At 45.2% G+C, this 20626-nt stretch overlaps 1 protein-coding gene and 1 long non-coding RNA gene across 5 annotated transcripts in view; both read left to right on the forward strand.

The window, feature by feature from the left end:
* The window catches only part of LOC132527786 (uncharacterized), a 48369-nt gene extending 31595 nt beyond the window's left edge, over window positions 1–16774 (forward strand). Inside the window, exons 2-3 of the long non-coding RNA XR_009543090.1 lie at window positions 16555–16659; window positions 16757–16774. This is a non-coding gene — a long non-coding RNA (uncharacterized LOC132527786). The remainder of the gene's footprint in view (window positions 1–16554; window positions 16660–16756) is intronic.
* GMDS (GDP-mannose 4,6-dehydratase) overlaps window positions 1–20626 on the forward strand; it is a 479880-nt gene that overhangs the window by 133571 nt on the left and 325683 nt on the right. The window lies entirely within an intron of this gene.

The following is a 20626-nucleotide window of genomic DNA, read 5'->3' on the forward strand; positions in this document are numbered from 1 at the left end:
CTGTGGCACCTTCTAGGACGGCTTGTACCAGGATGAAGCCTGGGGTGGGGGTGGCCCATTGTGGCTGCCCGATCCGTACTTTTTGGATGAATTGATGAAGATGCTTTAAATAATCAGAACTCAGAAACTCGCTTCATTTTGTTTTGCTGTTCATTTTTCACCTGTGTTTATCGAGAACCTGAAAATAAGATAAAAATACTTAAGACGTGCTTCCTGTTGGGAATTGAAGGGAAGGCCGATCCTCGTGGAACCCTCCTGCCCAGTGTTTGTGGAGGGTGACACGTGAGGTGGTCGTGATGGCAGCCAAGGGGCAGGGAGGTCGGGGTCTGGGGGCGGGAGGCCCAAGGGCCACCCTTGTTCCGGGGGTGATTCTGTGACCTCAGTTAATTTTTCATCTGTGAAATGAGGGTGTTTATGTCACTAAAATCACTTCTATGGTTGGTGGACTGGAGAGAGCAATTTAGGAAATTGGGAACGTGGTCTAGTGAGAACCTGAGAGAGGCTCGGGTTTGCTGATCTAATCTTCGGTTCTTTTGTTTTGAAAATGTGGTTGTATTATTTATTGTCATTTCAACTGTAAAGCTTATTTTATAAATTTTAAAAATTCTAAAGACAGACTCTAATATTGAAAATGGAGCAGTTCTATTTCCACTTTTTAAAAAATTCATATTTTTTATTCTATGAAATTTTCAGGTCAATGCTTCTGAGCCTTGTTCTCTCAGAATTGTTTATTATATATTTGGGGTTGATAAACTTAAAAAGTATTCAAGGATAAAATACAGTTTTTCCCCCCAGAGGATTTGAACAGTAAGTGCATTTTTAAGCTTTCACAAATAAATGAATGATTTTCTAGAAAGGGAATGATAATGAAGTTACAAATAAAACTATGGTAATAGTTAGTAATATTTATTATATTAATGATCAGCTTTTCAACCTCTCTCAAATTCAGAGAAAGTAATAGTTCTAATAAGTATGCATTTTCACGTGTAGCTCTCTGTCAGTCTTGTAAAGAAACAGGGGCAGGAGGGTGTGTGTAATGGGGTCACTGCCAGCGGGGAGATGAAGGACCTTTAAAGCCACTTTAAAACCGGTGATGGCCACTCTTCTCATGGAAAGAACAGGTCAAGGGTTGGAATGTCCAGGTGTACCTTTGACTCATATGACAGCGTTAGGAAAATGCCAGACCCCTTCCTTTCGAGAGCGTTGATCTCTCCCTGGATGTGTGAGCCTGGACTCTGATACCACCCCCTCCCCCATTCCTTTCCGGTGACACTGGGTGTGGCGTTGAGATGCTCCTCAATATCTCTGGCGGTTGCCTTTCAAGATACTCCTTCTACCTCCAGACAGCTCCCTTCCAAAGCTCTTCGTGTGCTCGTCATAAATCTGCCCGCCCTTAACCTTTATCTCAGGAATAAGAAAAGAAGACATTTCTCCTCTGCTTGACTGTTCTTCCAGACATATTGTGGTCTATCTTTGTTCCCAGTTAGTTACTTACGGCCTTTTCTACAGCTTTCCTGAGCCAGCCAGTGCCCTCCTGGTCCTTCTCCGTGAAACCTGCTCCAGTTGGGGCCAGCCCTGCCTTTGGTATGGACCCTGACTTAATCCTTAACCCAGATGCAGCTCTCCAGCCTTTCGAGGGGGGAGGGGCCATCCCCCCTCTTTCTGGGAACCGCTTCTGCCTATATATAGCTATGATGACATTAGCTTCTTGGAGAAGTCAGTGTCATACTGTTGACGTGGTGAGTTTCAGTTAATTAAAATCTCTTTTGTTTTCTTTTTCCTGCTTGTATACCAGTGAATCTACCATCATCATCCCATCCTCATGAGCTTCTTGCTTTTGTTTCTCTGGTTTTGGTTTGGTGTTTCAGTCGCCTAATACTTACTTTCATCAAACGCGATGGATATAGATCCTGGTACCGGTGCTTCCGTGTCTTTTTTTTAGGGGTATTATTTCTCCTGGCTTATTAACCTCTCTTTCCACCTTCTGTCACTGACATACTTGATCTCAGGGCTTAATATAAAGGTGGAGTAGGACGAGACTGAAGGAAGCGCCGGTGCTGGGGTGCCGAGGCGCACCGCCGGCCTGCGCTGCCCAGTGTGGTGTCTATGACGACTGCTTCCATTTAAATTGTAATGAATTAAAATTAATGAAATTAAACATTTAGTTCCCATGCACTGGCCCACGTACAGCTGTTGGACACAGTGATACAGAGTATTTCTATCACCACAGAAAGGGTCGCTGGACGGTGTTTCTCGACACCTATGTTGATCCCCTAGCACGTGAAACAGAAAAGAAGGTGGGGAATTATTTTCCCATGTTTCCCCACACCGATGCCTTTGATTTTACTGTAGCGGATTACTATGGTGACATTTTATTTTGAGAGGAACAGGCAGGTTTTAATGGAAAAAATGTAATTTAATTTGTGTTTTGAAGGATAACTGTGGTTTTGAGAGTAGATATTAGTGGAATTGTCAGTTTCTTGGGAAAACTGGGTAATACAGATACAGTTCAACGCTTGGGGGCTCCGTCACGGGGCCCTGCCCTGGAGGGGCTCCCAGGTCGGTGGGGACACGCAGACAGAGCAGGTAGCAGCAGGTGCTGCGTGCTGTGCCTGAGACACAGGCGATGTCCTCAGGAAGGAGACCGCTGGCCTGGCAAGGCGTCGCCCAGTCTCGGGGGGGCTTGGCCAGGACCCCGGGGCTGCTGCGTGCGCCTCATCTCAGCACGTGCGTGTCCTGCGGCGATGCTGCCTTCACGCAGAGACCGACGCGCCTGTTCTCAGCATCCCCGTAGGCACGTGGAATACGCTTTTAATTTTAAAAATCTAGTGAGGTTGAATTAAATCAGAATGCTTTAGGCTGGCCTACGGTCAGCACTTTCTTACCTGGGCACAGGTGACTGGTGAGAGTCACGGAGGGTGCTGGTGGGAAATGAAATCTCCAGCGGGAAGGTGGGGTGTCCTCGTGGTCCCTGTGTGTGGCTCTGACAGAAGTGCAGGTCCCCGGACCTGAGCCCTGGAGAGTCTGGCTTGGTTAGTCTGGGGTTACTTCCTGGCATCCTGGCTTTGTAAGCACCTGAAATGACTCCAAAGGGCAGCCGGCGTTGGAAACCACTGGTCTCCCATGTGTGAGTTTGTAATAATAGATGCCACCTTGTGTCTTCCTGTCACATGGAGCCTCTTGCACACCAGTCAGAGCCTGGCATTCTGCCTGTGCAGATTTGAGCCCTGTCATATTGTTCAGAGTTTAAAGGCAACCCCGCTCCTGGGTGTATATTTGGAGAAAACTCTAATTCGAAAAGGTACACGCACCTCAGTGGCCATAGCAGCAGGACGTGGAAGCAACCTAAGTGGCCATTGACAGATGAGTGGACAAAGAAGGTGTGGGGTGTGTGTGTGTGTGTGTGTATATATATATATATATATATATATATATACACACACACACGCACACACATAGTACATATGCCTTACTTCATTGACCCTAAGATGCACCTGTTACCACCTCTGAAATCAATCGGGAGGTGACATACAAGCAGTTGAATGCTCTGGTTCCCTTGGGAAGATTATTTCTTTCTGTGTGCAACTTAAAATAGAGTGATCTTACAGTTTATGGTGTCTTAGATTCATTTATGTTATGGAATGCAAATAGTAAGTTGCAATAATTTTTGTTTTATTTATTTTTTGTGTTTTTTTAGCATTTTATTTTTTAATGCTTTATTTATTTATCTTTATTGCAGTATAGTTGATTTACAATGTTGTGTTAATTTCTGCTGTGCAGCAAAATGACTCAGTTATACACATACATGCATCCTTTTTCATATACTTTTCTATTATGGTTTATCCCAAGATATTGACTGTAGTTCCCTGTGCTCTACAGTAGGACCTTGTTGTTTATTCATTCTATTCGTAATAGTTTGCATCTACCAACCCCGACTCCCAGTCCATCCCTCCCCCACCCCCTCCCCCTTGGCAACCACAAGTCTGTTCTCTATGTCTGTGAGTCTGTTTCTGTTTTGTAAATAGGTTCATTTGTGGCTTATTTTAGACTCCTGTTTTGTTTTAATAAAGTGGAATACTTTGGTTTTTTGTTTATACTTCATTGTGACAATGATTATTATTTCGAACAATTACTGGGCACTTTCTATGTGCGAGATGGAGCCACGCGTTTAATCTCCATCACGGTGTAATTAATAATCGTAAGGTTGTTTTAGATGGTGATTTTGAGGCAGCTAGAAAATCATAAAGTTAAGAACAAACACGTTTTACTCCAAAGCCCAGCCTATTAACTTAATCCCTGTGCTAAATTGACTGTCCTCATGTTTAATCTACAGATCTGTGTGTCATGCTCAGAGCTGGTTAGTTCCTTTTAGGTGATGTGGTGAGAAGCACATGAACGGAGGGAAATCCAAGTTCATGTTCCCAGTCCTTCACCAGCTTAGCCCTCCATGAGGCTGAGGGACGAGATGGGTGAGGAAGAGAGAAAATACTCTGACATTCTTGAGGCAAGACTCTGGGCAGTGCAAATACCAGAGTGATCATACCCAGACATGCCAGCAGCAGGAAGCCTGGGCGTGTCCCAAACAATGAGCCAGCTGACCGGCAGGCAGGTCTCTCTTTGCACTAGTTTTCGGTAGTTAGACGGTCCACCTCGGTGTGCTTTGCTTCTTATTTATCCTGCTTGCTGTTTGCTGAACTTTATGAATCTGTAAATTTATGACTTTTACCCTAATGGGGAAATGTATTTGTTCTGGCCTCTTTTTTTTCTTTCTCTCCGGGAGCCCAGTAACAGGGCTGTTTTAATATTGTCCTACAGGTCCTTACGTCCTTCTCATTTTGTTCAGTAACTTCACTCCTCAGGGTCTATAGTGCTTTTGCTACATCGTCAGCTTAACCCACTCTTTCCTTTGTCATCACCCATCTGGTGCTAAGCCCATTTCATTTCATTTCAATAGGATGCTTCTTAGTTCTAGAATTTTTTTTCTTTAATAAGTTCTATCTCTCTGATGAGATTCCTCTTCATTTGTCCTGAGTGTGTTTTCCTAACTGTCCTTGGTCAGGGTTACAGCTATTAATGCTGATCAGCTATTAATGCCAACGTCTAGGACCATCTCAGCGTCAACCTTCCTTGATTATCTTACCTTTTGAGATGCATCCGTTTCTCCTTTCTGGTTTCTGGTACATTCCTCCTAATGATGTTGGGGTTTTTTTGTTTTTGCAAAAAAATCGATTTGGATGACTCAAGCTCCAAACAGTGTTTTGAGTTTGGGCAGTGGCTCAAAGCACAGTTCATTTAGTCTTATCCTGGTTTACAGGTCAGCCAGAGATTTGGGCGGAGTTTACACACAGAATTGTGCGTCGTCTTCTCTGTCTCTATCTTTACTGGGGTTACCCATCCCTGCCAGCCTCATTTCCAGTAGCTGTCATTGCCCTAAACTCTGTCCTTTGGTTCTTCGAGCCAGTAAAACAGTGGGTTTTCTGTAGGTTTTGCTGCCTCTGCTTGGTACGAATGGGAGCCTGCCCTCAGGCTAAAACTCATGAAAAGCAGGAAAGTCACTTGGAGTCGTTCCTTTATTTAAGGGTCAACTCCCCTCCAGATACTGTGCTTCGATGCTCTGGAATATCTTGGCTGTTGTGTTGTGTTGTGTTGATGTTGTCCAAGGTTTATAGTTACTGTCTGCAGACAGTTCAAAAATTAGGCATTTTTTTCTTCCTTTGTAAGAGGATTCTTCTGGACTGCTTACTTTTTAATATTTGCAAATGTTTCTTATCATGGAGACGTGTAACGTTACATTCTGCATTGGAAGAACAATGACATTTCTGCTTTTCAACAGGTCAGAATGGAGGTTTGCAGCTCTTGTTTCATTTTCCATGAGAACTGAATGTACTCTTTTGACCCTTTGGTTTCTTTCATGAGTATGATTTATTCTGAATTCCAAATGAGCAGGTTTGATGTGTTTCTTGTAGAAATTAAAAATTTTTCTTAATATATGGAAACATTTGATTTGCTAATAAATAAGAAGATGCTGGTCTTTACAGATCAAGTGTAAAAGCTTTGATTGTTGAAGTAATTCCATGGATGGAGGGCATAAATATAAGTAATTCACTCTTGTGTAAATTGCATGTATAATTATAGAAAAATGAACTGATTATTTGTATATTCATCAATAGAAATATTTTAATTTGAGTTATTCTGTGGTTATAATACAAAAATCAAGATTTTTTTTTTGCTTGATCACGTTGAAGCTGAAAATTAATTTTCTCAGTGTATTTAACCTCTTATTTTATTTTATTTTATTTTTGCGGTATGCGGGCCTCTCACTGCTGTGGCCTCTCCCGTTGCGGAGCACAGGCTCTGGACGCGCAGGCCCAGCGGCCATGGCTCATGGGCCCAGCCGCTCCGCGGCATGAGGGATCTCCCTGGACCGGGGCACGAACCCGTGTCCCCTGCATCGGCAGGCGGACTCTCAACCACTGCGCCACCAGGGAAGCCCTAACCTCTTATTTCTTAAAATTGTGTGCTGTGAAATTTTAGTCTGTTGAGTAAGTATGTTACTGGATTAGAAACGTGTGCCTCTCTCTTCTATAATTTTCTCAAATTTAAACTATTTTGATACAAGTATTTGAACCGGCGGCTCTAAAAGGTTAATAGGTATAAATGAGGATGTGAAAACTGATCATGAAAAATTTAAATTTGTTTTTGTATCAATATTTCCTAATTTGTTGAAAATCACAGAAAAGTCCAGTAGAGCCCAAACGCTTATGAAATGTCTCATGCTAGCCTGCATCTGTGTGTGAATGTGTGTTCCTGGAATTTAATTATATTCTTTTTATGTATTATTTCTTAATTCTTTGTATTTTCACTTTATCATGACCAGACCTGGAAACTTTATTTTCAAATAGAATCCCTAAGACCATTAATTTTTAAGGATTATAGAATGGTAACATTTTTTATGATAATGTTTTAAAAATTAAATTTATGAATATTTTAGACTATCATGGAATATATATGTATATCAGTGTTTTGGGGAAAAGAAAAAATATATTCTATTACAAAGGTATTCAATTTTGAAATTAACTGTTTTTCAGCAATCTTGTGTCACTTAAAACTGGGGATAAAAATATCAAGAGGTGATATAACAGGATGCTTTAGCTCCAAGGAGCAGAAAACCCAACTGAAAGTCCCCTAAACAATGAAAAGTTTTTAAACTTGCATAACAGGAAGTCTGGGCACAGGGCCAGGTCAGTAGTGTCAATGTGGACAGAAGCTCCTTCCATCTTTTTGGCCCGACAGCCTTATCGTATTAGCTTGGTTCTAGGGCTAGTCCCCTCATTGTCACAGAAGGGTTGCTATAGCTCCAGACATCCACGTTTCCTTCCATGAATGTGTTATTAGAGGGGAAAACCTTTTCCTGGTGTTTCCTCGTATCTCCTTGGTCAGGGAAATAGAATGATCATAATTGGTTTGCAGCAATCATGATTTACCTTCTCAGGCCAGACCATGTGTTTCCTGACCACACAGCAGAGTGAATTATACAGCAGAACAAAATTAGGACTTCGGCAGCCAGCAAGGAAGGGGTGTAGGGCAGAGACTGTTGTTCTTACAAACAGATTCTAGATAACCAAAGATTTTCAGTTCCTTGAAAGAGCCATATTTTCTCTTGCTTCTAGGACCTTCCCATTGCTGTCTGGAATTTTTTTTCCCCCTCTACCTAATAGATTTCTTCTCATCTTTTTAGCTCCCAGCTTAGATATAACTTCTTTGGGGAAGTCTTTCTAAATACGAGAGAAAAAGGAGACTTTAAGGCAAAAGCACTGTTATAGATATATTACCTTTATAATGATAAAGTTTCAGTTCCCAAGAAGAGATAACAATTGTAAATTTGTCTGTACTTAGCAACCTAAGACAAACTATATGAAGCAGAAGTTGACCAAATAAACGGGGAAGTAGACAAGTTGTAACCATAGTAGGAGATTTTAGCCTACTTTCCTTATAACTGCTAAAAGCAGGCATATATATATATATATATATATATATATATATGTGTGTGTATCTATATATATATATACACACACGAATGCAGAAGAATTGAACAACATGATGACCTCACTTGAGCTGAGTGTTATATCATGTGGCTCGATATACACTTAGGTCAAGTCACACGGCATCAGCCTCTTCCAGGCAACTTGAAAAGAGCAGTCCTCCCCAATTCATTTTAGGAAGCAGTATAATTTTTTTTTTTTTTTTTTTGCAGTACGCGGGCCTCTCACTGTTGTGGCCTCTCCCACCGCGGAGCACAGGCTCCGGACGTGCAGGCTCAGCGGCCATGGCTCACGGGTCCAGCCGCTCCACGGCATGTGGGATCTTCCCGGACCGGGGCACGAACCCGTGTCCCCTGCATCGGCAGGCGGACTCTCAACCACTGCACCACCAGGGAAGCCCCAAGCAGTATAATTTTGATAGTATAAGTTAACAAGAATATAAAGAGAAAGGAGCATTACAGAGCAATCTCACTTATGAACTTTCATACAACAGTTTGTAAACAAAAGAATTGCAAACCAAAGCCAGCAACGTATAATAAGGATAATGCATTGTTAGCCAGTTGAGATTCATTCCCGGAATCTAAGTGTTTAACAGTTTAATATCAATCTCTATTTTATCACATTATTAAGTAATGGAAACAAATTATGTATTTTCTTACCAGAAGCAGAAAATTATTTGGTAGTAATGGAACTTCTAAAATGTGCTGTAGCGTATGTATTAGTTTCCTAGCGCTGCTGTCACAGATTATCACAAAATAATAGTAATAGTAATAATAATAGTAAATGTATTATCTTATAGTTCTGGAGGTCAGAAGTCCACAGCGGGTCATCAGGGCTGTGTTTCTTCTGGAGGCGCTAGGGGAGGATTTGTCTTCTAGTCTTCCAGCTTCCAGAGACGTCCATGTTCCTGGGCTTGTGGCCCTGCCTCACTCCACCCTCTGCTCTGTCATCACATCTCCTCCGACTCTGATCCCTGCCTCTTCTTTCCCTGAAACGGGCCCTTGGTGCTTATATTGGGCCCACCTGGCTAATCCAGGACCCTCTTCCCATTTTAAGATCCTGAACTTAAATCACACGTGCAAAAACTTCTGCTCTAGCATATAACATGGTCACAGGTTCCTAGTCTTAGGACATGGACGTCTTTTGGTGGGGGGCGGGGGCATTAGTCTGCCTTGCCAGTGTAGCTAAAAAAAAAGTGTACCAAGAATGTTATGCTTAATTATGAAGATCCTTCTGATATTGGGAATGGGAAGGCTGCCCTCAATGCCATGTCTATTTGACATTCTAATGGAGGGCAGATCCAGTGCAGTTAGGCCAATAAGTAAATCAGAAACCAAACAATCAAAATAGAAGTCTGGGAAGGAGGAAATCTCCCTTGTTATCTGCAGATGATTATGATCGTGGGCAGAGGAAAATCCAGAAGAATCTATAGAAAACTTGGAATTAATAACTAATTTTAGGAGTTGACTTAGCTTGGCCTCTCATAACAAAATACCATAGTCTGGGTGGCTTAAACAACAGCAATTTATTTTCTCAAAGTTCTGAAGGCTGGAAATCCAAGATCAAGGTACCAGCGTGGTTGGTTTTCGGTGTGAGCTCTCGTTCTGCGTGTACATGGCTGACGTTTCTCTGCGTCCTCCCTAGGTGGTACCCGCGACACGGGCTGGGGCAGGGAGGAGTGTGAGGACACGCAAGCTTTGTGAGATCTGTTCCCTGAGGCCGCGTATCCCATCGTGAGGACCCAGGTGGAATAGTCTTTACAGGGTGACAGTGCATTTTAAAAACATTCACTATGTATAATCTTACTTCATGTGATTTTATTCTTAAAAATTTTGTGAATGACTTGGATATAATTCAGTTAAAAAAAAATCATGCCACACAACTTGCTCCTTTGGAGGAATTCTCTGCTGAATTTTCTTTCCAAAGGCAAAGATCCCTCTGGGACTCCAGCAGTCAGGCCCTCTTCCCTATTCCTCCCGTTCATTGTTTTGTGAAGTTAGATTGGTGGTTTATGTTTGCAAGGAGCTTTGTGCTCACATTTTAATACAACTCAAACTATGCAAGATCCTCTAAAGAGAATTGCCAGAAGATTTGTGTTCTAGTGGATTATATCAGATGTCCATTACAATGAGGCTATAATCTAGTGTGTGAATTGGGTATTGGTTTTAGTATATATTCAGGCTGCTTCTGATTTTTTAGTGCCTGGAATTTATCCAAGCATAACTAAAAAGTGAAATTTGTACTCAACATAGAGTTTCTTGTAGTTCCTGCATGTGTACGAGCATGCTTCTGTGCCGTATGCAGCCCTGAGTACGCACACTAGAAAAATATTTTCGCTTGCGTGTGAAACTGACTCCTCAGACCACCATTAGTATAAGGAATACGATGAATTTGGGGGATACTTTTGGTATTGTAATCACTGCCCAAATTTCCTTATCTCCCTCCCCTGACAAGTATGAAGAAAGTGTCAGAAGAAGAGTTGGCTAGGGCTGCTTTGTTCAACTGCTTTATCTTATTATTTCTCTTTTTTTTTCCACCTTTTCTGGAAGGCTTTGCAGTTGAGAAATTCCGTTTGTATAGGCACACACGTGTATGCACTTTTTGGATCTAAGTTATGTGCATTGTACGTAGTATGGTACCCGTTTGAGCATTTGTCACTTCCCACCTTAGAGCCCGGATTCTGCGAGTAAACATGCTTCTGTCACCTTTGGTTCCACCTCACGGTGTCCTCTGCAGCTCTTAAAGCTGATATGTTTTACTTTACAAATAAATAACGACTATGGGATAACTTTGCTAACGTGTTTGCTGTGAAGTGCTGTCCTTTGTGATGCAGATAAGTTAAGTCCAATAGATCGTATCAGGGTTTCCTAATACGCACACTTTGAATAGTAACTGGTCTCTGTGTTCACACACTCAATGTTGACTCTCTCTCTAAACACCATGCTTATAAAATTATACTTACTTCAGAAGGATTTCAGCCAAATGGACAATATCCCATGACTTGATACTAATTAACGTTGATAAATGCTCACACGGGACCAGCATCACTACCGAGCCTTTGATTACATCCTTCTTGTGACCTGGCGGCCAGGCCGCACCCTCATCTGTATTTTTTCTCCTGTGGAGAGAGAGAGGAGTGTGATGAGCGAGTCCTCTGACTCTGGTGGAGGAGCCATTTGACACAGAGGAAGTATGCGCACAGGATTCCAGTCTGCACCCTTGGGTGAGGGCCGTGCTCTCATCTCATCTCAGGTGTTCTCTGAGCTCAGCGTGGTGTCCAGGCTCCCCGGGTCTCTGTGTTTAGGTGGCACCTCCGTGACCAGAGGTGCTTAGTAGCTGAGACTCTAAGTTGATCACACTATTTAACTTCACATTTCATTTTGTTAATAAAAGTTGGAGAAGATTTTACGTTCCTGTGTTTCTGAGCAGCCATTGCTGGGCTGAGTGCATTTCTGGGAGAGCGTTTGCTTTGATGCTGTGCTTCTAGGAGGGGTTTGAATTCGGATAACACTTTGGAGAAAAAGCTACGTGAAGAGGTGTTTCCTTGCAGGGTTTTTATTTTTTATGTCTGTTTTCCCTGTGCGAACAGGATATTGCTCTGACATATCAAAGACTAGGCCTTGCTGCCAGCGGGGAGGACAGGGGGGTCGGGGCCAGGGGTGGATGCTGAGTTTGGGAAGCGTCGAGGGTCCAGCAGACAGGCCTGCATTCACCCCGGGGGCCGTGCTGGCCGGCTTTCCAGCATCTGCCTTCGTAGCTTGCTTATCAAAGCACTTTATCGCTGGGGAGGGGATGTGGGTTAACCACTTCACTTAGCTCTGGCTTCCAGGCTCCCAGTCTGTCAGCAACAGCTGCTTTTCAACAAGCGCGCCCTGTGCTGCCCGCCAGTGCCGGGCTGGGGACAAAACCCGCTTTGTGTCCCGTCCGGAGGGGCGGGGAGGGGCAGGCTTCGGGGAGAGTGGCCGAGCTCCTCTGCAGGCTCTGCTTCCTAAGGGCTTCTTTGGTGAGCAGGTCTTTCCCCTTCTCTGTTTCAGGGTTCAAGGTTAACTGGGAAAGCACGGGGCCGAGGCAGGTAAACTGTAGGTAGGTTGTGGCAGAGAGCGGGTAGAGCGTGGGCTTTTGTGACCGCTTTGTACTGCGGTGGCACTGTCTTCTCTGCCCTCTTCCTGCTTCTTGTCCCCCTGCCCCCCGCTCGCCTGTCTTGGTTCACTCGTTATCCTTCTGTCTTCGTTTCAGGCTACTTGAGAAATGATGTGCAGGTTAGAAGCTTGTGGATATTGGCGGTCAGGAAGTTGGTAAACACTAGGGAGCAGCAGAGCCAGGTCCCGAGACGGCGATTCTCCTGCTCGGGACCCCAGGCGCTCTCCTGTCGCAGCCTCGTCTGCAGAAATGGCTTTAAAATGTGGTTGGACGGTGAGACCATCACAGATGTTCGGTTTGCTTCTTCTGGACGCAGGATGCAGCCTCTGGCCCATTTGGTCTCTGACTTTAACAGTTTCCTTTGCTGCCCTTCCCCCAACCCCATTCTGGAAACACTGCCAGGATGCAGCCCCTTTGTTCCTGGGAGTCCAGGATGAGCAGGACCCCCCGCGGCGCGTGGGCCCTTGAGGGGCCTGAGATGCGAGGAGAATGTTTCAGTGGGAATGTTTACTTGAAGGCTCTTGTTACTGCAGGATGATATAACTCTTTGATTCCACAGACTGGAAATGAGTCTGCTTTGCCTTCCTTTTGGACCATTTGTAAATCTCTGCTAGGATTTTTGTTTCTCTCCTCCCCTCCCCTCCTCTCCCCTCCCCTCCCCTCCGCTCCCCTCCCTCCCTCCCCTCTCCTCTTCTTTTCACAAAAGCCAGCACTCAGAAGGTGTGTGCCAGGCAGGGGGGGTGCTGTGAGAGCTCCAAGCCTGCGAAGTGTTGTCACCAGACGGTGTGATTGCACTGTTTCCCACTGAGTGCTCTGTAGGCGGAGATGCCTCGTATTAGAGAAATCATGTCCATGCTCATGATGCTGCTGAGGGTTCCTTTATCTCCTGAGTTCAAGTTTTTACCTCCTTTCTGCCTCCAGAAAATAATTCCAGGTAGAACATAAGTAGAGACGGAGGCATGTAGTGAGTATGTATTTTAAACCTTACTGCTGAGAGTGTGCTGTGGCTCAGGGTGCCACAGGGTGACCCGTGTCCGCATTCATTTGGGGGAACAGGGCTTAGGAAGTTTCACGATATGGCAGCATCCCCAAGGCTCTCAAGTCTTCCCGCAAAGCAGGTTTTTCTACAGTTTAGTTTTCCCATAGAATACTCTTCATGGGGAAAACTGTTAACCCTCAGTATATATTTACTTCCTGACGTTTATAGGAAGAAAATTATCATTAATCAGCATATATGATTCTATTGTTTAAAACTCTCCTGGCATTTTGCCTGGAGCCCTGCTTATTTGGAACAGACAAATACTGTCGTGCGTAACGCCAGGAATGTCTGGATGCGCAGTGTGGATGGCAAAGCCTAGGGTAGTAGAAGTGCTGAGGGATCCCTGAGACAGACCTGCCCACACTGGACATCGTTTGGATTTCTCGGTACCAATAGCTAGCCAACCTGGCATTCCGCAGGAGGGCACTGAAAAGCAATGATTTTGTTTTCAGTTAGCAAACATATTAAGGAATCAGTAAGCTGGTTTACTCATGTAATGTGTGTTTATAAAAGACAGCTTCATAATCTGTGTCACTGGTGTGTTTAGATCTTTATCCAGGCAGAGCCTAATTTATCAGCACCTCGTTATCGTAAATACTGTACACAGAAGGGTCATAAATCCTCTCTAAAGGGGCTTTATTTCACCCTCTAATTAAGTCTCCCTGACTTCCTTCATTGACCTTAAAAGGAGTTAAGGGTTTGTTGATTTTCATTAGGTAACAAATACACATATTAAGCTGAGTTGGGTGGAAGGAAAGCACCGTCTTTTCCCTGTTAGTAGTGGGATAAATTACAGCCTGAGGCCCCCCCGGACCCCACGGGCCGAAGACGTGGGGTCACATGTGGAAGGGGGTTTCGAGTACTCCTGCTCTATCCTCTGGTGTCTTCTGTCTCCTTAAGAACTTCATTGTGGCCAGTAGTATTGATATAACTGACAAGTTGAGCTTTTATTCAGTGCGAAGTCCGACAGAAATGAGTAAGAAAGTCGAGTGCAACGAGTAGGTGGTAAAAGGGAAAGTGTTGAGTGCCCCTGGAGGCACAGAGTGGGGAGGAAAGAATAGTGGGTGATCCCTGGGGAGATACGGGAAGACACACGTTGAAGGGTGACTCATTTGTGGGGTTGGCCTTGAAGGATGGGGGGGCTTTGAACTTCAGAAGATGAGGAGAAGGGATACTCAGATCAAAGCACGGGCTCAGAAGCACAGGAGGGAGAACAGCGGACCTGCCCTCTGCCGTTCCACAGTGAGGCCTGCCCTCCACGGCGAATGACCTGGTGAGGCCAGCCAGGACCAGACCGTGTTCTGGGTGTGAATTCGGGATGATGGGACGCTGAGCTCGTAAAGAATTTTGTTCAGCTGCAAGTTACGGAATCCTGGGAAACCGCTTGCATAAGTGTACTTTTCTCATGTGGTAGGAGGTTTGGAAAAACCAGACCAGCGATGCTGTAGCCATTCCCAGCGCTGCTGCGGCGGGTGGGCGGCTCCTCTGTTCCCCCTCTGCCGCCCTTGCCCTGCACCCCGCTCCTCGTGACCTCAGGGTGGTCGCCTCGCTTGGGCAGGGGTCCCCAGGCGGCACTTTGAGAACTGCTGCTCTAGGTACGTGGTTGCAGACTGTAACCTAGGGGTCAGGTGCAGCCCCAAGATGGGAGCAGCTGTTAACGTTTCCTCTAAGAGCTTCAGTGAGAGGATTCGCTTCCTGTGCATTTATCCGTTTAAAGCGCACGTTCAGTGGTTTTAGTCCATTCACAGAGTTGCGGGGCCCTCACCACCGTCGGTTTTAGAATGTGGTCGTCACCCCAGAAGGAACCCCTGTACCTGTTAGGGTCACTCTCCGTTTTCCCCAAGCCCCTCAAACCCCTGGCAACTCCCAGCGTCTCTGCTGTCTCTCTAGATTTGCCTGCTCTGGACGTTTCAAAGAAACGGATCATATCATACAGTATGCAGTCCTTTGTAGCTGGCAGTCCTTGCATTTTTGAAAGGTTGTAAAAGAAGAACACAAAGAATATACGATAGAGATTGTCTGTGGCCCACAAAGTTCAACATGTTTACTGTCTGACCTTTAACAGGAAAGCCTGCTGACCCCTGTTACAGACCAGTGCACATTTTTGATCAGAAAGATATTTTTGACCATGAATCCCCTATATACACACATACATGCGTTTGCACAGATACATATGTTTATAAATTGTATATGCTTAATCCTGTACCATATATTTGTATGTTATAAATCATTCAACTCAAAAATTGAAAGAGATAAAAATAGATGTAAAAGTTTAAATGTTTTTTCATATCTCTGCAAACCGTTATATATGCCTCTCAAGGGGTGCATACTCTGCTCAGGATTGGTGGCGCCAGGATATTTATTTATAAGTAGCTGCGTTAGGAACATGCTGGCATTTGTCAAAAATACAATTGCTAGGCCTCAGCCTCAGAGCTACTGAAACAGACTCCTTAGAAGTTGAACCCAGGAACCTGCGTTTTGATACGAGCCCCCAGTGATTCTGATGGGCAGCCTGGGTCAGGTACTACTGCTCTGTGCCTTTAGGCTCTAAGGCAGCGGTCCCCAACCTTTTTGGCACTAGGGACCGGTTTCCTGGAAGACAGTTTTCCCACAGACGGAGGATAGGGGATGGTTCAGGCGAGCGATGGGGAGCATTGGGGAGCGAGGAGGAGTGATGGGGAGCGACTGGGATTGACGGGGAGCGACAGGGAGCATTGGGGACTGATGGGGAGTGACGGGGAGCATTGGGGAGCGATGGGGAGTGACAGGGAGCATTGGGGAGCGACGGGGAGCATTGGGGAGTGACGGGGAGCAACGGGGAGCATTGGGGAGCGACGGGGAGTGACGGGGAGCATTGGGGAGTGACGAGTGACGGGGAGCATTGGGGAGCGACGGGGAGTGACGGGGAGCGTTGGGGAGTGACGGGGAGCAACGGGGAGCATTGGGGAGCGACGGGGAGTGATGGGGAGTGACGGGGAGCATTGGGGAGTAGCGAGTGATGGGGAGCATTGGGGAGCGACGGGGAGTGACGGGGAGCGACGGGGAGCATTGGGGAGCTAGGGGGAGCGATGGGGAGCATTGGGGAGCGATGGGGAGCATTGGGGAGCGATGAGGAGCGATGGGGAGCATTGGGGAGCATTGGGGAGCGACAGGGAGCATTGGGGAGCGATGGGGAGCATTGGGGAGTGACAGGGAGCATTGGGGAGCAACAGGGAGCATTGGGGAGCGACGGGGAGTGATGGGGAGCGACGGGGAGCGATGGGGGAGCGTCAGGTGAAGCTTCGCTTGCTGGCTCTCTGCTCACCTCATGCTCTGCGGCCCGGTTCCTAACAGGACACACACCGGATACTGGTCTGCAGCCCGGGGGTTGGGGACCCCTGCTCTAAGGCACCAGGTACCAGGCACGTTGCAGGGAAAATGGTGCAGCAAAAGGCCACGGTATGGAGCCTTGGAAATTTAACTCCTTTAGAAAGTAAATTTTCAGAAGTCTTTTATATCATGAGAGCATCCTTTTAAGGAATAAATTTCTTCTTAGGAGTCAAACAATTGCCACTTTGTCCTTGGGATGTGCTCTAAAGGAGGCTTAAGAAGAGAGGACAACATTAGTGCCAGTGACAAATGAAGAACGTGCCCCGCACTTGACCTGTTCAATGTCCGTCTGTTCCAGAACGTCTGCAAAGGTTTCCTTGGACGAAAATAATGGAGACCCTCCCTCCCACCTCCCACCAAATGATATGATAATTTTTGAGGAAAATAAATATTGTTCTAGTTTATCGATTCAAGAGCAGAATCACATGATGCTTTGGGAACTTTTCACAGAGCTCTTTACTATTAACTGCGTGATGGGGTTTATGGTTTCTGTCAGCAGTGGTTATTCATTGATTAATGAATCAATGATTCAGTGATTATGCAATTATTATTCCACTGGTCATATGGTTTGGCTCAAATTACAAATGAAGAAAATATCAATTTAAAATAATCCAGGAAAGGAAATGACCGGAATTCCAAGGATCTCAGTCTTTCTCTTCCTGTGTGATTATGCATTCAGCTGATTGCAAGATTTAATATATTCTTTCCTTTGAGTGAATACGAGTAACTTAGTTTAACCACATGTTACATGGGTTTTATTCATTTTACTTTCATTTTTGTGACAAAGATTTTTTTTAAATGAGATTTGGACAATCCCAAATTGTTCTTAAAATTTTTCTTTGTACTCTCTTCTTCTTGGGAGTCAGTGAGTTATATAGCAGATCGTGAGGAGGAACTATTTTGTGTCTGTCAAGATGAGTTATATTCCAAATGTTGACAGTGTTTTTACTGTGACCTTGTGGAAGGCATTTCAACTAGCAGTGAGTTATTAGTTTTACAATAATGAGTGGAGATCTTACTACTAATTATGTTGTTGATTAAATCAGACTCCTTGTGAGCAAGTTACTTTTTGTCTTGTCTCTCTCTCTCTGTCTCTTTGTCTCTCTCTGTCTCTGTCTCTGTCTCTCTGTCTCTCTCTCTGTCTCTCTCTGTCTCTCTCTCTCTCTCTCTCTATATATATATATATATAAAACTTTTGTAAGCTCCCTAAGGGCAGGGATCTTTGTTCTCTGGTATATGCTGAGCATCTAATAATGTCTGTCACTCAATAAATATTTAATGAATGAATGGACTCCAGAACTTAGTTGGAAAAGCATTTCAGGAATATTGGCAAGTGTGATGATACATACACTATGCCAAGAGAAAATAAGCTTAATATTGCTAAGGAAGGAACTGGACAGTGGGAAAATACAGGGAGCAAAGTAAGACAGTACCAAGAATGAGATCAGTATCCAGATTACAGACATGAATTCTGTAGACGTCCCAGAGAAGCCTGTGCACTTGACACTGAGATTCCCAGCTGCACAGGATTCTGTATCAGAAGGATAAAAGGCAAATTAGATTTACTGTCTCTGCAGGCATCCTTGACCTGACCACCCTCCCCTCAGATACTTGACGTTGGTCACAGAGAGACCGGGGGATAGATGCGTGTGTCCAGGGTAGGCCCAGCACCGCGACCGGCAATGCGGTTCACAGCGTGTATATATCTTCCCGCTGACAGATGAGAGGCAGCAGATTCCTAGATGAAGGCCAACAGAGTGTTCTCTTCTGCTGGGATTTTATTCCACTCTTTGATCATTGAGAGACTCCCACATCTGCCCTTGTTCCTTATGGATCTTTGTGTGAATGCATTTTCAAAAAGTTCTGATCGTAGGCTCATACACTTTCAATACGGTTGAAGGAGAAAGGAGGCCCTGAGAAAAACGGCTTATTATTTTTTTCATAAAGCATTTTACTGAAACGTTAATTGTATTTGTAAAGTCTTCCCACTATAGAGGCCAGAAGGCGATGGCCAGGAGCCTCATATTTCCTAAATATGTAACTAGAGTTTTCACATTTAAAACCAGAAGAGAAGCTTTAGGGTTTAAGATGCCTGTTTTTCTCGGGTCTCTGCCTCTCAGCCACCTGGAGCCCATGCGGGCCCAGTTTAACAGACCCTGGACACTCCAGCTCAGTTTTCACAGCTAGACTTTGCTCTTTCCCCGGAGATCCTCAGAACTTCTCCTGCATCTTCTTCAAGGGTCTCACGTGCCCTGTTCTCAGTGAGACCATCCCTGGTCACCCTGTCTAAAACTGTACACACACACACACATGCACACACACTCTACCCCTCTTTCACTCTTTTCTTCCTCAGCACTTGCCACTGGCTTGTACATTGCACTCGCTTATCTTGTTGGGTGTCTCTCCTGACACATCCTTGTCTGTCTGCTCACTGCTGTACCTTCCATGCCTGGAATACCCGGAACACAGACCAGGCTGCCGTACTTGTTGAATGGATGGATTTCCGGCTCCTTTGGAGAAATCCGTTAGCACTGAGCCTGGTTGCGTTTCTGTGTGGAGACTGTCATCCGAGGCAAAGTAGCAGGAAGCGCAAAGAGGTCTCCAGGCCATTGCTTCTCTAGCAGCTTGTTAGAAACCGGGAGTCTTGGGCGCCAGCCCAGAACCCCTGCACTTAACCAAGGTGACTCCTTTAGGCCTGTGCAAGTCTGAGGAACACTGCACAAGGTCACTGCAGCTGCACCTGGCCTGCCTCGTTCACTGATGTGACGTGCTCGCCCCGTGGGCATTTGTGACCCCGGTGGAGAGTAATATGATCATTTTTACGTGTGAGAGATTTGACACGGTAATAATTGATTTTGTTTATAATAAAGGAATTGGAGAGAAGCCTTGCTATTGTATTGGTATTGAGTCCGGAGGATAATACACATTTCACATTTTAGTGAAACATGGGCTACACATCATGATTTCCAAGCAATGTGTGTTGACCTGCAGTGTGCCCACTAATTTAGTGAAGCACTTTACAACATTTTACTGTTTGTCCAATGCACACGGCCTTGTTTGGAGCCAATACATATTTTGGCAAGTGCTCTACTTTTTAAAAATATCTATTACTTTCCCCACTAGAAAGTAATAGTTCCAAGGGAACTGTTATAGTGAGTCTTAAAAATTCTTCTCTGTACACATGTCCTTGACCCCTGGAGAGTACTAGAGCCTTTCAGACTTGCTGTGGTCAAGTCTGTTGTACAAACTCTGCTTGCTGCAAACCCTTGGGGAACTTTTAGATAAGAAAGCATTTTATAAGCATTTTATATATGGAAGCAGGTCCATGTAAAATAGAAAGTGAGGCAACATTTAAGCTGTGTTTCCTCTCCCTGCAAATTCTCAGATGCTGAAATAAAAAGAGCAAAAAATATCCTTCAGGTGCTTTACAGACACCAGATTAAAGTTTGTCTGAGTCCTCTTCTCCCTGGCTTCACAGCTTCACAGCTTTGCTGCAGGCAGGGGCGTGCACCATCCCTGGAAGTACCCTAAGAAAATGTGGGCACACATGTATTCTTGTTCACTTTCTATTTTGAAATCACCTTTTAAAAAGTCCAGACAGGGCTTCCCTGGTGGCGCAGTGGTTGGGAGTCTGCCTGCCGATGCAGGGGACACGGGTTCGTTACCTGGTCTGGGAGGATCCCACATGCCGTGGAGCGGCTGGACCCGTGAGCCATGGCCGCTGGGCCTGCGCGTCCGGAGCCTGTGCTCCGCAGCGGGAGAGGCCACAACAGTGAGAGGCCCACGTACCGCCAAAAAAAAAAAAAAAAAAAAAAAGTCCAGACAGAAGGCACCGGCTCTTGTGGAGGAAAGAGACAGTGACCAGCAGTGACTGGGAGCCGGGGCCTGCAGTGCGGGACCTGCTGTGGGGAGTCACTGTGTGGGCACCCCCTTTCCCTCCTCCTTCGCCCTGTCCACTGTCTGGACTGTCCTTAAGGTGCTCATCTCATGGGGAGAAACAGCTCAACAGATGAAATGCATGTCATCTCTTTTACAA

Source organism: Lagenorhynchus albirostris, chromosome 10 (assembly GCF_949774975.1).
Source record: "Lagenorhynchus albirostris chromosome 10, mLagAlb1.1, whole genome shotgun sequence".
Lineage (NCBI taxonomy): Eukaryota > Metazoa > Chordata > Mammalia > Artiodactyla > Delphinidae > Lagenorhynchus > Lagenorhynchus albirostris.